General features: G+C 52.1%; 4 non-coding genes across 4 annotated transcripts; 2 read left to right on the top strand and 2 right to left on the bottom strand.

Annotated features, from left to right (window-relative positions):
• The first annotated feature begins 1,536 nt into the window (after positions 1–1,536).
• Positions 1,537–1,607, top strand: TRNAG-GCC (transfer RNA glycine (anticodon GCC)). The gene has a single exon. It is a non-coding gene; the product is annotated as a tRNA-Gly (tRNA).
• A 3,047-nt stretch (positions 1,608–4,654) lies between these two features.
• On the bottom strand, positions 4,655–4,726 carry TRNAD-GUC (transfer RNA aspartic acid (anticodon GUC)). The gene has a single exon. It is a non-coding gene; the product is annotated as a tRNA-Asp (tRNA).
• Positions 4,727–7,961: 3,235 nt separating this feature from the next.
• On the bottom strand, positions 7,962–8,068 carry LOC114004670 (U6 spliceosomal RNA). Its single transcript, XR_003546773.1, has one exon. It is a non-coding gene; the product is annotated as a U6 spliceosomal RNA (small nuclear RNA).
• A 3,202-nt stretch (positions 8,069–11,270) lies between these two features.
• Positions 11,271–11,342, top strand: TRNAE-UUC (transfer RNA glutamic acid (anticodon UUC)). Its single transcript has one exon. It is a non-coding gene; the product is annotated as a tRNA-Glu (tRNA).
• The last annotated feature ends 2,099 nt before the right edge of the window (positions 11,343–13,441 follow it).

The raw sequence follows: 13,441 nt of genomic DNA, 5'->3' as shown, positions 1-13,441 counted from the left end.
ACCCCAGGGCCGCCGCTCCCCTCGACTGCCCACCGGCCGGCCGGCTGCCTGGCCTTGGCCATTTAACCCAGGGCACTGGCGCTTGGGGTCGGTCGCTCCCAGCCAAGCCAGTGGGGAGAAGCCCAGGCCCTCCTACAAGATGGCCAAGTGGTCTAAGACGCTGCGTTCAGGTCGCAGCCTCCGTTGTAGGCGTGGGTTCAAATCCCACTCCTGACCAGAACACGTTTTGGCTGGCCCTGGCCAATACCCACCGCTGCCCATGGCTAATACCGGAGGGACTCCCTGACTCGCCTCCTTGCCCATTTTTCCAACTCCCGCCTTCCCTCTGTCACCACTTCAACTGATCAGCTTCTCAGGCGCCTGCCCTTCGCTCCATTCCACCCCCCTCCCGCCCCAGCCTGCAACACGACCGCCTTGAGCACCTCCGGGAAGGGTGAGGGGCCTGCAAAGCCCTCCAGGGTCCAAACCCCACCGCCAGCTGAGGCCGGCCACCTCCTGTGTGCTGCACCAAGGCCTCACTCAGCACCATCCAGTCCTGCCCAGGCAGCCTCCATTTTGCTGGACCGCTCAGCCCCCACGCTGGTTCACTTTGGGCTGCAAGCTACCGACAACACCCCCACTCCAACACTCCCAACCTCCACTTCCGTCCACCCCGTCCACCCTGTGACACTCTGTGATTCCTGTCCATGGCGGGCCTAGGGAGCCCGATCAGGACACACTGTCCCAGGACGCGGAGGCAGACGGGCTAGATCCACGTCCCCCCACCCGCTACGAACGCCAGCCCAACCCCGACCCCGCCCGAAGCCTTACCTCGGCCACCCACCCGCACCTGCCTGCCGCCAGCCCGTCCCCATGCCCCGCGCATGGGCCCCTCCTATCCATACTGGCGCTCCAAAGCTCCCACGCCCACCAGACTTTCGCCCGCACCAACAGTACCGCAAAGCTCGACCCCTAGGGCTTTGGAGCCTGTGGACGGGCCGCACCTGCGAGGCTCCCACAGACCGGGGTCTCTAACCCTGCGCAGCGCTAGGTGGCGGGCTCGCACGCAGCGGCGGCCGCAGTCCCCTTCTCCACATCACCACTCCCCCAACTACGATCCCCAGCCCCATCCGCACCCCCATGCCCCATGTCCACTCCTGCCTCTTTCTCCCGCTTCGCTCCAACGAACTCCAGAGGCCAAAAAGCAAATCAGAAAGGGACTGTGGGTCGAGGTCCGTGCAAGGCGACATCGGCGACAGTACCGTCCGCGCTCCGCAATGCCTGGCACAGCTCACCTTCCCCAACAGCCACTAGACGGGCCTAGGAGCCTGCTGAGGCTCCCGGCAGGCGGAGACCCCTGAGTCACAGAGACCACGCGCAGCAGGAGGCCTTCCCGCGCCTCCCTCGGAGCGCCTGACACGCTGCTGACTTTAATTGCATGCTCCCTGTTCCCTTGCCCTCACGCTACAGGGGACCTGAAGACACCGAGGACAGGCGAGGGCAAGGTTCTTGTGGCCAAAGCACCTAGGCCAGCGGTCTGTCCCAAAATGCCACCTAGCATGGGTGGTTCAGTGGTAGAATTCTCGCCTGCCACGCGGGAGGCCCGGGTTCGATTCCCGGCCCATGCAGTAATCTGTTCCTTTTGTCCTGCAGTTCCAACGCCCACTGCGAGCTCTGCGAGCTTTCCCTGCATTCCGAGAACTAGACCCAGGGTCTTACCCAATCCGAGAACTAGACCCAGAGTCTTACCCAATCCCTTAGGCACGGGTCACCTCAACCAACTCTGACACTCTCTCAGACGCCCACCCTCCCTTGACTGGGGCTTATTGCTGTCTCTGTTCCCCATGAAGTCTCTCTTTCTCAGGGGCCTTGCCTGCATCAGCTCCCTCTCCCTCTGTGGTCTGGCCTAGCTGGCTTCCCAATGCACCTGCACTTGGTCAGAGACAGGTCTCACCGCCTGGCGGGCACAGCGCCCAGGAGCTGCTCTCCCAGATGTGTTGCGGGGGTCCCAGTTCCCTCAGGGCTCACGGGCTTCTATCTGGCTCTGACCTGAGCTTGGTCCCACCTGTCGACTTTTTGCTCATCCTTCCAGCCAGCCGGCTCCCACACCTCCCCACCCCTGGTGGCCGACCCCCCTCCACACACACACACACACACACAGAACCCACACCCCTACTCCTTCACACCCCTCTCAACTGTTGGGGGAGGGGGCGGGCGTTCCCTTGTCCCAGTCTCAGCTCTCTCTAGGGGGCTCCTCAGACACAGGGCAGCTCCTGCCCACCAGACAGGATTCCGACCACGCCCACGCTAGTTGCCCCTCCATACCAGACAGGTCGCCTTTTCACCCCCCTCACCCCTGGTGCCTACAGAGTCCCCCGCGCCCCCACCTTCGGCTTGCCAGCCCCAGCCTGTGCCCTTTCCAAAAGACCCCGAGCTCCCAGGGACATTCTGGACTCCTCCTCCTGCCCCCCAGCACCAGGCATGGGGGAGGCACGGCTAGGCCGCTGGCGGGGAGGGTTAAGGAGGTGAGGGGGGCATAAACGCCCTTGCTGTGGCCTTTCTGCGGTCAGGCCCCTTGCCATAGCTGGCTGGGATGCCACCCGGTCCCACCAACCTCTACATCCATCTTGGAGACCCACTCACAACCCACGGGGCTGGGGAGAGTAGCCCCCTTCCTCCCCTCAGCGGGGATGGTCAGCATCAGGACGTCTCCCAAGGTGTCCCCGGCTACCATGGCGGCTCTGCGTGGACGGTACAGAAAGCAGTGTGTGTGTGACCTGGTGGCTTAAACTCACGCCGGGCACGTGTGCATGCGTGCCCAAGCTCCCAAAAGGACAATGGAGGAGAGGGGATTGCGGCATGGCCATCCTCCCCCCACCCCAGTGGGGGTGGTTTCTCGCTTTCTGTCTCTCTGTCTCTCTCTGTCTGGTGAGCGCAGCGCACAGTGCGCAACAGCAAAAACCTCTCCCTCCCTCCCCCCCCCAAAAAAAAAGAAAGAAGGAAAGAAGGAAAGAAACCAGTCCCCGGAGCAGGACAGGCCTCTGCAGTCCCCTCCCTGGAGCAGCCAAAGGCTCGGTCCAAAGGGATGTGGCTGGAGCCCAGAATGTCCCTGAGAGCTGAGAAGACCAGGCTGTAAGGGTGACCCAGCAAGGGAGCCCCACGGAGGAGCGTCTGCGGTATGTCCTCTGCCATTGACAGGACGGGGAGCGGAGAGCGTGGGGGGTGAAATCAGAGTAAGGTGGGACAGGGGGAGTCTGTCCTGACCGCCCTCTACCCTACACCGCCGGGCTCTACCGCCTGGACTTTCCGGACCGCGGCCCTCCGGCGCTGTTGTCTGTCTCCTGGCGTTCGCCTCAACCGCTTCGTCTAGAGGCGGTCGGACCCTCTCAAGGTTCATATACCCACCTCTGCCTCTCTCCCCTTCCCCCACGGCCAAGGGACTCGGCTCCCACGAGCTCTGCTGGGGTCCCCTCGGAAGCCACGGCTGCGCTCAGGAGCCCACCCCCAGCCGGCCCCAGTGGCGACCTGGCTGTTCTCAGGCTCTGGCCCATGTCAGGTGCGCCTCTGCGGGAGTGCTCCGGCTGGGGTGAGTCGTGCGTGTCCCGTGTGCGTGTGGGGCACTGGCTGCGAGGGTCGCTTGTGCTGTGCGGGGGCGAGTGGCGAGCGTTGGCTGTGTGTGTCGTGTGTGCCGTGGGTGTGTCCCGTGTGTGGGGGAGTGGAGAGGGCGCGGGTTGACGGGCTGGGTGGAGGTCAGGAAGAGCGACGCAGGCGAGCTGACACGAGGAGGAAAGAGCTGAAAGGCCAGAAGGAGGAGAGGGGTGCGGGTCAGGCGTCAGGGATGGGCGAGCGGGTGCGGAGGGCGCCAGACAGGGTTGTGCCCCTCTCAGGAGCGCCAAAGAGCTGCAGGTGTGAGAGATGGCGGGCGCTTGCGGGGCAGAGAGGAAGAAGAAAGGGTTCCCTGATTGGGAATCAAACCAGGCCCAAGCGGCAGGAATCTAGCCACTAGGGAGCGTCGGGCGCACATTCCGCCTGCGCCTCCTGGATGGCCAGCCTGATGGCTGCGCGCCTTGGCCCCGATCCCTTGATTCCACACTATACGGCCATCGGCCATGGCACGAGGTCGGTGCAAGTGCATCGAACCGGCTGGAACTCCTCCAGACCGGCGCCTAAGCGCCCCCAGGCGCAACCTGGCCCCGACGCCCCGCCCGCGGGTCCGTGGCTCAGCGCTGCCGCAGAGCCACCGAGGGCCGCCCGGCGCTCCGCCTCGCAAGCCGGTTCCCCGGCGCGCTCACGCTGTCCTGCGGACCCCACTCCCTACTTCCGTCTCCCCAATTCCCGGCTTCCCTCGTCCTCACCTCCCGCGGAGCCCTCGCCAAAGCCCTTCTCCACCAGGGGCCCCGCAAGCCACACGAGCCGCAGCCGCAGGGTACTTGCTCAGACGCCTCCCACTTTGGACGGCCGTAAGTCGGGCACAGTGGAGTGCCGGGAGGTCCCAGTGGCAAAACTGGCACCCGGCCACGCCGAGGAAAGGAATCTAGGCGGTCCACTGAGGGAAGGCGGAGGGTTCACCTTGTCCGCGTGGCTATGTGGCGGGCAGGAGGTGAAGGGCTGTCTCAGGCGGCAGAGTGACGGGATTTCCACCGTGGAGGAGTTGGTGGCCAAAATGCACTGCTGCCTCCCCGTCGGGGAATCGAACCCCGGTCTCCCGCGTGACAGGCGGGGATACTCACCACTATACTAACGAGGATGACCATAACTGCCACCACTCCAGATCCCTCTCCTGCCGCCCAGGCCTCCCGAACGAGGCGGGGATACCTAACGATGACGGGGGCGGGGACACCTAACTCCTGCGTCCCACGCCCTTCCCTGCCCTGCCCTGCTCTGCTCTGGCGGGGCAGGCACCTACCTGCCAGCCCTCTACCCCCACAATCCTCCACACACTTACAGACACACTCCCTGAAGATCCTTATCTGGATCCCGACCCGGACCGGGTGACACGAATCTCGCGCAAACGTTCCACGCCTGTTGCCTCGACGTGGAGTTGGCGCCCGGAGGGAGTGGCGCGGCGTCCAGCCAAAGGCTGCTAGGGAGAGGAGGCCAGCGGCCAGATGGGCGCGCACCCTGCCGGGTCAGTGCGCTATGGGCGCTAGTGGGCGTGTGCCGTAGCCACGGCAGCGGCCGGCGGGCTGCGTCGCACGTGCGGGTGCCAGGATCTCGTCGCCTGCTGCCAGCTGGCGGCCCACTTGGCCATCCCAGGGCCCACCTGGACCGCTGGCCGCCTGGCCTTGTTGGTCTAGCTCAGGACACTGGCCCTTGGCGCCAGCTCCTAGCCAGGCCAGCATGTAGGTATCTAGAGCAGCCGCCAGGACTGCCCAGCTGCGTTCAGGTAGCAGCCCCCCCTGGAGGTGTGCGTTTGAATCCCACTCCTGACAAGCTCCTATTTTGGCCCACTCAGCCCAGTGCCCCCACAAGGACCAACACTCCCCCCCCCCTTTTTTTTTTTTTGCCATTTCATATCATTCTATTAAAGAAATAATAGAAATAGGGGCCAGCAGGTGGTGTGGTGGTTAGAGGCACTGGATCCCCACATGGACGACTGACTGTTGAGTCCTGGACCTGGGGGCTTGCTTTTCACTTTCCCTTGCTCTCTCTCTCTGCCACTCTCTGGTCAAATTAAAAGTAATAATAACAACTGGATCTCTGCCACTCTCTGGTCAAATTAAAAGTAATAATAACAAATGGAGAAGAGAGAAGAAAGAAAGAAAGAAAGAAAGAAAGAAAGAAAGAAAGAAAGAAAGAAAGAAAGAAAGAAAGAAAGAGAGAGAGAGAAAGAGAGAGAGAGAGAGAGAGAGAAAGAAAGAAAGAAAGAAAGAAAGAAAGAAAGAAAGGGAGAGAAAGGAAGGAAGGAAGGAAGAGGAAGAATAGAAATAAAGAATTTAAATAATTATGATACCCATATCTTTATTTTATTTTTTAAAGAAATATTTTATTTAACTTTATTTTAATTTGACCAGAGAGAGAAAGAGAGTAAGAAACCAAGTCGCCAGGTTCAGGACTCGAACTGTTGTTGGCCATACGGGAGTCCAGCATCTTTAATCACCATGCCCCGTGCCAGCCCCTATTATTATTTTTGCTATAGTGTGTGTGTGCTCACTGGGAACGGAGAAGAGAGAAAGTGAGAAATCACCCCCCAGGGTAGATGGCCATACACCAAGCCCTTATTCACTTTTTCCTCATTTTGGGCATGCACACACATCCACCTGGTATGTTTCTCTTTTTTTTGTTGTTGTTTTTGAGAGTTTTTTTTTTTTATTTAACGTATTTATTTATTTATTATTTTTTAAATTTTAAATTTATTTATTTATGTTCATTCACTGTACATCATTACAGCATACAAAATGAGATTTTCCATCCAGAATACACTGTATATTGTCGCAATCAAGCACATCAACATACATGTTATTGTCAACAAATAATTTTCCATTTCTTGTTTCCTGTATGTCATTATTATTTTTTTGAGAGAGATTTTTTTTTTCTATAGGGCGCATGTGTTCTATAGAAAGATAGAGAGAGACAGAGAGACAGAAAGTGAGAAATCACCCGCCGGGGGATGGCCACACCACAATCCTTTCTCCACTGTTATCCTCTCAGGGTCATGAGCACTCACACATACTCGCCCAGTGCATGCACATTTGCCCAGCATGAGTTTTAAGCCACTGGGTCTGGGACTCTAACCACCGTAGACTGTGTGGGAGTCCAGTGACGTAACCATTATGCCATCTGCTGGTCCTGGTGTGTTTTTCAAGGTGCCAGGCCTGGAACTTGAACCACAAAGTCAACTATGTAGGATCTAAGTGCTTTAGCCACCATACCACCTGGCTGGCCCCATGGTTCATATTTCATAGCTCCTGCAGGCACATGTAATTTTGTCCTTACCAGAACAGTGGCAATGCCACCATGTAAAACTAACCCAGCTGTTTTTTTTTTTTAATTTACTATTATTATTATTTTTTGGAGAGGTTTTTGCTATAGGGCACGTGCACACGTGCCAGAAAGACAGAGGGAGAGAGAGACAAAAAGTGAGAAATCACCCCCTGGGGGATGGCCATGCTGCAAACCCTTCTCCTCCATTCTCCTCTCAGGATCTTGGGCACACACGCACATGCACCCGGCCTGAGTTTGAACCACTAAGTCTGGGACTGGAACCACAGTCAACTACATGGGAGTCCAGGGACGTAGCTATTACGCCATCTGCTGGTCCCCAGCCAGCTGTTTTATTTTACTTCTTTTTTTTTTCAAAGAATTATTTAATTTTATTTATTCATCCATTTATTTATATTTTTAAAAAGAATTATTTAATTTTATGCATTCATTCATTCATTTTTGTTTAAAAAGATTATTCATTTAATTTTATTTATTCATTCATTTATTTTAATTTGGCCAGAGACGGACAGAGAGGGAAAGTGAGAAAGGAAGCCATCAGATCCAGGACTTGAACCATGGTAGCCATGTGGGAGTGTCCAGCGCCTTAATCACCAGGCCACCTGCTGGTCCCTATTTTACTTCTTGAGTCACATATTTTTTTAATTGACATGTTTTAACTGTACATATTTATAGGGTACAATGTGATGTTTCTGTAATGTTTGATACACACATTCTACGAGGTTGGTGCAAAAGCAATTTCAGTTTTAGATGGCGAATTTTTTGTTTTTTTTTTACAATAGGGTGCTTGTGCTCGCTTGCCAGAGAGACAGAGAGAGGGAAAGTGAGTTATTATCCCCACCCCCTTTCCTCCCGGGAGGGTGGCCATACAGCCATTCGTTCTCCATTCTCTCCAGATTTTGGGCACATACGTATATGTGCCCAGCATGAATTTCTAACCACACGTCCAAGACTCGAACCATGATCCTTATGTGGGAATCCAGCACTTTACCCACTATGCCACCTGCTGGCCCTGGACCATGAATTTTTTTTTTTTTTTTTTTAATATGGAACGCTTCACGAATTTGCGTGTCATCCTTGCGCAGGGGCCATGCTAATCTTCTTTGTATGGTTCCAATTTTAGTATATGTGCTGCCGAAGCAAGCACTGGACCATGAATTTTAAATCATTATAACAAGGCTCAAATACATCTTTATTAATCGAAATAGGAACCATTACAGTTAGCACCTTTGTCACTGAGAAATAAGTTTGTTTATTCCTGTAGTGTAAAAATCTGTGCTGTGGGATTCGACAAACTCTTGGAGAGAGTATCTTCTGCATACTGCTGTTCAGGGAAGCATTTTCCCTGCAAAAAGTTGTTGAGATGCCTGAAGAAGGTGTAGTCAGTTGGTGATGTTAGGCTGAATTAGCATAATCACCGCCATGTTAGGCAATGCTGGGGAAGTTAGCTTAATCGCTACCCTGTTGAGTCTTCAGGGACGGAGCCTACTTTGTTAGGGCCTCAAGGACGGAAACTAGGAGTCTGGGAACTCTCAGATAAGTGGAAAACGGGAGGGCCCAGCACCTCCGAGGCAAGGTCATCCAAACCCTTAGCTGAGAGCCCTTATCTAGACCTGAGCAGGGGGTGAAAGCTGGACCCTCGCTTCTCATACCCCCCCTTCCTTTGTGTGTTACAGTCTAGAAAACATCCTGAACTATAAAAGATCCCTTTATCTTAGGTACAGGGACCTTGTTAAGGCCCACTGCGACGGGCTGAAACTTGGACCCCAGCTAGCTGGAAAAATAAAAGCCTTTTTTGCAGTTGCATTGTCCTTGTCTTTTCTGTGTCTCCATCAGTCAGACTGATCTCTGGACCCTTACAGTGAGAGGTCAGGTGAATATGGCGGATGAGACAAAACTAGCTTATTTATTTATTATCTTTTTTTTTGAGAGTTTTTTTTTTTTTTATCTCCTATAGGGTGTATGCACTCGCCAGAAAGACAGAGAGAGACAGAGAGATAGAAAGCAAGAAATCAGCCCCAGGGGGATGGCCACGCTGCAATCTCTTCTCCTCCATTCTCCTCTCTGGATCCTGGCCACGCACACACATGCGCTTGGTGTGAGTTTAAGCCACAGGGCGTGGGAAATGAACTGCGGTCGACTACATGGGAGTTCAATGACATAGCCATTACGCTAACTGCTGGTCCTGAACTAGATTAATTTGTTCAACAATGTTTGAAGCACGGGTTGTGTGTTGTGCAACTGGGTGTCGCTGTGGAGAATTGGGCCCTCTCCATCAGCCAAGGCCAACTCAGTTTTGGGTGTATCTCATCGATTTGCTGAGCATTCTCCTCCAGTGTAATGGTTTCGCTGGGATTCAGAAAGCCATAGTGGATCAGACCCAACCAAACAGCAGCCATGACCTTTTTTTGGGTGCAAGTTTGCTTTCAAGAAGAGTTTGGAGTCTTTTTAAAGTCCAGTTATTGAGCTGGTCACTGCTCGTTGTTGTAGAAAATCCACTTTTTGTCCCACATCACGATCTGATCAAGAAATGGTTTGTCCTTGTTGTGTAGAATAAGAGAAGATGGGGGACCAGCAGGTGGTGTGGTGGCTAAGGCACTGGACATTCCCACCTGGCTGACCATAGTTTGAGTCCCAGACCTGGCTTACTTTTTCTCTCTGGTCAAATTAAAATAAATGGATGAATAAATGAAAAGGCAAATAATTCTTTAAAAAAAAAAAGAGAGATGACAGCTTTTGATTTTTGGTTAACTCATAAGGCACTCTATTGTTGAGGTTGTTACTCTTTGGGTTTGCTTCAAATGCTGAAGGGTCCAGGTTGAGTTCTTTGGCAACTTCTCATGTAGCTGAAAGGGGCTCAGCTTCCGTGATTGCTCTCCTCTGGTCATTGTCAACTTCTGATGGCTGGCCACTGTGCTCCTCATCTTCAAGGCTCTAGGCCCCTTTGCAGAACTTCTTGAACCACCACTGCACTGTACGTTCATTTATTAGCAGTTCCCGGGCCAGGGTGTAGTTGATGCCTTGAGTTGTCTCTGCTGCTTTATGACCCACTTTGAATTCAAATAAGGACATTTCTCAGGACTAGCAGATGCGTTAATGGTTGTGTTGCTGGACACCCACATAGTTGATGGCAGTTCAAGTTCTGAACTGTGTGCCTGCATGCCCAAGATCCCAAGAGGAGAATGGAGGAGAAGGGATTGTGGCATGGCCATCTCGCCAAGAGGGTGATTTATTCCTTTCTGTCTCTCTGTCTCTCCAGTGAGCACATGCACCCTATACCAAAAATGTAAAAAAAAAGAATAAAAATCACTTGAATTTCCTTTTTAATCTAACATCATTTCCATAGTCCAAAATACACACAAAGTAATTGGCAAATAATCTAAGTCATTATCAAAGAAATATAAAATGAGAAATGCACATGAAAATGATGTATAACATAACACATTTATTTAAGGATGTATCCAACATCAAACGGCAAATCTCTTTTTTTATTCTTTCTTTTTTTTTTTTTTTTTTGAGAAATTTCTACTACAGGGCACATGTGCTTGCCAGAAACAGAGAGAAAAAGTAAGAACTCATTCTCTGTTTGGTCATGCCTGCACTCGTACCCAGCGTGATTTTCAAGCTGCTGGGTCTGGCACTTGAACCCTGGTTGACTGTGTGGGAGTCCAGCACCTTAACCACCATAGCACTTGCTGGCCCCTCAAACAGCAAATTTCAGTCATGCAAGACCACAATCATTTTTTGCACCATTCCAACGCTTTCCGCCTTTGGCTTGCTGACAAGTAAGAACTGAAAGGAAAGGTAGCTATGGGTCGTCCTGTCTGTAGTTCTTGTCATCATTTCCAGCGTGTTTGGTTACCAGCAGGAAGGAACCTAAGAAAGAGCATGAAAGGATTCTTCAGTCATTTGTGTTTACTCCAGCACTACTGCCTGCTGTCTGTGTTTGCAGCAAGTTCTGGTTTGAATGGCAGAGTGCGGCCTCTGGGGCTGTCTGGCTGCTTGTTCGGTCACAGAAGCAATGAGCTTCCCTTGTACTCACTCTGAGTCTCTCTGTAATCCCCCCGCATAGGGAGTCCGCCCAGAAATCTGTTCATCAGGCACAGAAAATGCTACACACCCATGGCTGATAAAGAGGACAGACAAGATCGTTGCTGAAAGCTGCCTTCGTGTAGCCTCCATCGCTCCATCAGACTCCATTTATAAAATGTGCATTAAAGATAAAGTTGATAAAAATGGCAGGAATGTTTTGCAGGTGCCTATGAAAGTCTGGCATGTACTTAAAGTACTCATGTCTTCTGTCCTAAGATCTTCTTCACCAGAGGCTCTGCAAAAGACATCTGTACCTTTCCCTGGTGGTCTAGTGGCTAGGATTCGGCGCTTTCACCGCCGCGGCCCGGGTTCGATTCCCGGTCAGGGAAGTTGCACTTTTCTTTCTGATCACTCACATTTGATCTGACCTTCCATTGTGGTAGCTATCATGGCTCCCACCTCCTGGGCTTAGGCACTAGGCTTGCTAGAGCACAACCGTAGGAGGCATCGCTGACATCCCATTCAGAAGCGTATCAGTATCCAGGGAACAGAAAACCTGAACCTGTTGTCTATGGAGATTCAAAGTCACTTGTCTCTTCCTCACTCTGTTGAGAATTACTGGTTTGTGTTTTTAAATCAATGTAAGTAACTTTCTTATGACACAAATAAGCTATTTCAAATGGCTTTTAAATCTAAAGAGGTTTGATTGGAATAGGCACAACTGTCATTGTAAATGTGATTTCTCCGCTAACTCACTGAAGCCCTAAGAGCAGTTACATTCCAGATGTAGATCACCCCGTAACTTGACTAGATCCCCTGGGGGTAGCTGCCCTTAAATGTCCCCAGGCACCCAATTAGAAAGTCAAACCAGACCACTACACTTATTTACATATTTGAGGCATGAAAACCACTCTTACAAAAAAGACCTCTTTGGTCTTTTGTAAAAATAGGAACACATCTTGGGACCAGCAGTTAGCGTAATGGCTATGTCGCTAGACTCCCACATAGTCGAACACGGTTTGCGTTGTATCCCCCCTCCCCCCTGCTTAAAACCCTTACCAGGCGCATGTGCGTGCGTGCCCAAGATCCCGAGAGGAGAATGGAGAAGGGATTGTGGTGTGGCCATCTCCCCTGGGGGGTGATTTCTCATTTTCTGTCTCTCTGTCTCTCTCCGTCTGTCTGGCGAGCGCACACACCCTGTAGCAGAAACTTCTCAAAAACAAACAGACAAAAAAAAAGGTTCTAAAATAATCCTCTTAAATCAGCAAATTACATGACAACACACCTTGCTCTCCAAGGGAAACTGTCTTGCAGCTCCTAACATTGCCTAGGGAGCGTTGAAAGGTGGCAGACTTACTTGCCTTGAACTGAGGATTACCAAGCGTGGCTTTGGCAGGCACCAGTGGCTGCAGAGACCATATCAAAGTCAGTGATCAGGAAAGAAACGTGAAAACGATAGGGGCACTGGACTCCTACATGGCCGACCACCGTTCGAGTCCCGTACCTGGTGGCTTGCTTTCTCACTTTCCTTCTCTGTCTCTCTCACTGTCCCTGTCTGGTCAAATTAAAGTAAATAAATAAAGTTAAATAATTCTTTTTTTCTTTTCTTTTGTATTTTAGGTAGAGGTTTTTGCTATAGGGCGTGTGCAATCGCCAGACAGACAGAGTGAGACAGAGAGACAGAAAGCGAGAAATCACCCCCCAGTGGGATGGCCACGCCGCAATCCCTTTTCCTCCATTCTCCTCTCAGGATCTTGGGCACACACGCACATGTGCCCGGCATGAGTTTTAAGCCACTGGGTCCAGGACACAAACCGCAGTCGACTACGTGGGAGTCCAGCGACATAGCCATTACACTAACTGCTGGTCCCAAAGTTAAATAATTCTTCTAAAAAAAAAGTAATTTCCACTTTCCTCTCTCTTTCTCTGCCTCTCTCACTGTCCTTCTCTGGTCAAATTAAAAGAAATAATTAAAGTTAAATAATTCTTTAAAAAAAGAAAAGTAACTTTCCTGACTGGGAATCTAACCCAGGCCCCAGTGGTGAAAGCACTAAATCTTAGCCACTAGACCACCAGGGAGAAATACAAGTACCCTAAGCTGTACCTTGTAGGAAAAGATCTGAGAAATGACTCAAATGTGTCTTAGAAACTTTTAGAGATGTGTGAAGACTGCTTTGAGGTGCATGTGGAAGCTGGGGCGGCCACTGCCACCTGAGTCAGGAGGTGGCAGGAGGTTTTAGTGGCAGAAAAGGCAGAAGATAACCGTGAGTCAGGCCAGGGAACGTTCCCAAACTCAAATCAGGTTCGCTCGCCCAAGCGCTATGAAACCAAACCATAGGCACATGGTGTTGAAGAAAAGTACAGCTTTATTGCAAAGCGCAAAGCAAGGAGAGCGGGCAGCTCGTGCTGAAAAGACCCGTCTCCCCAGATGTTCCCCACATGCGTTTTTAAGGGGAAAATTAGGGGCAGAGGTCCCAGGCGCATGATC

This window comes from Tupaia chinensis, unplaced genomic scaffold (genome assembly GCF_000334495.1).
Source record: "Tupaia chinensis unplaced genomic scaffold, TupChi_1.0 Scaffold139585_1, whole genome shotgun sequence".
Lineage (NCBI taxonomy): Eukaryota > Metazoa > Chordata > Mammalia > Scandentia > Tupaiidae > Tupaia > Tupaia belangeri.
The sequence above is the reverse complement of the archived record's forward strand: the minus strand, read 5'-3'. Positions and strand labels throughout refer to the sequence as shown.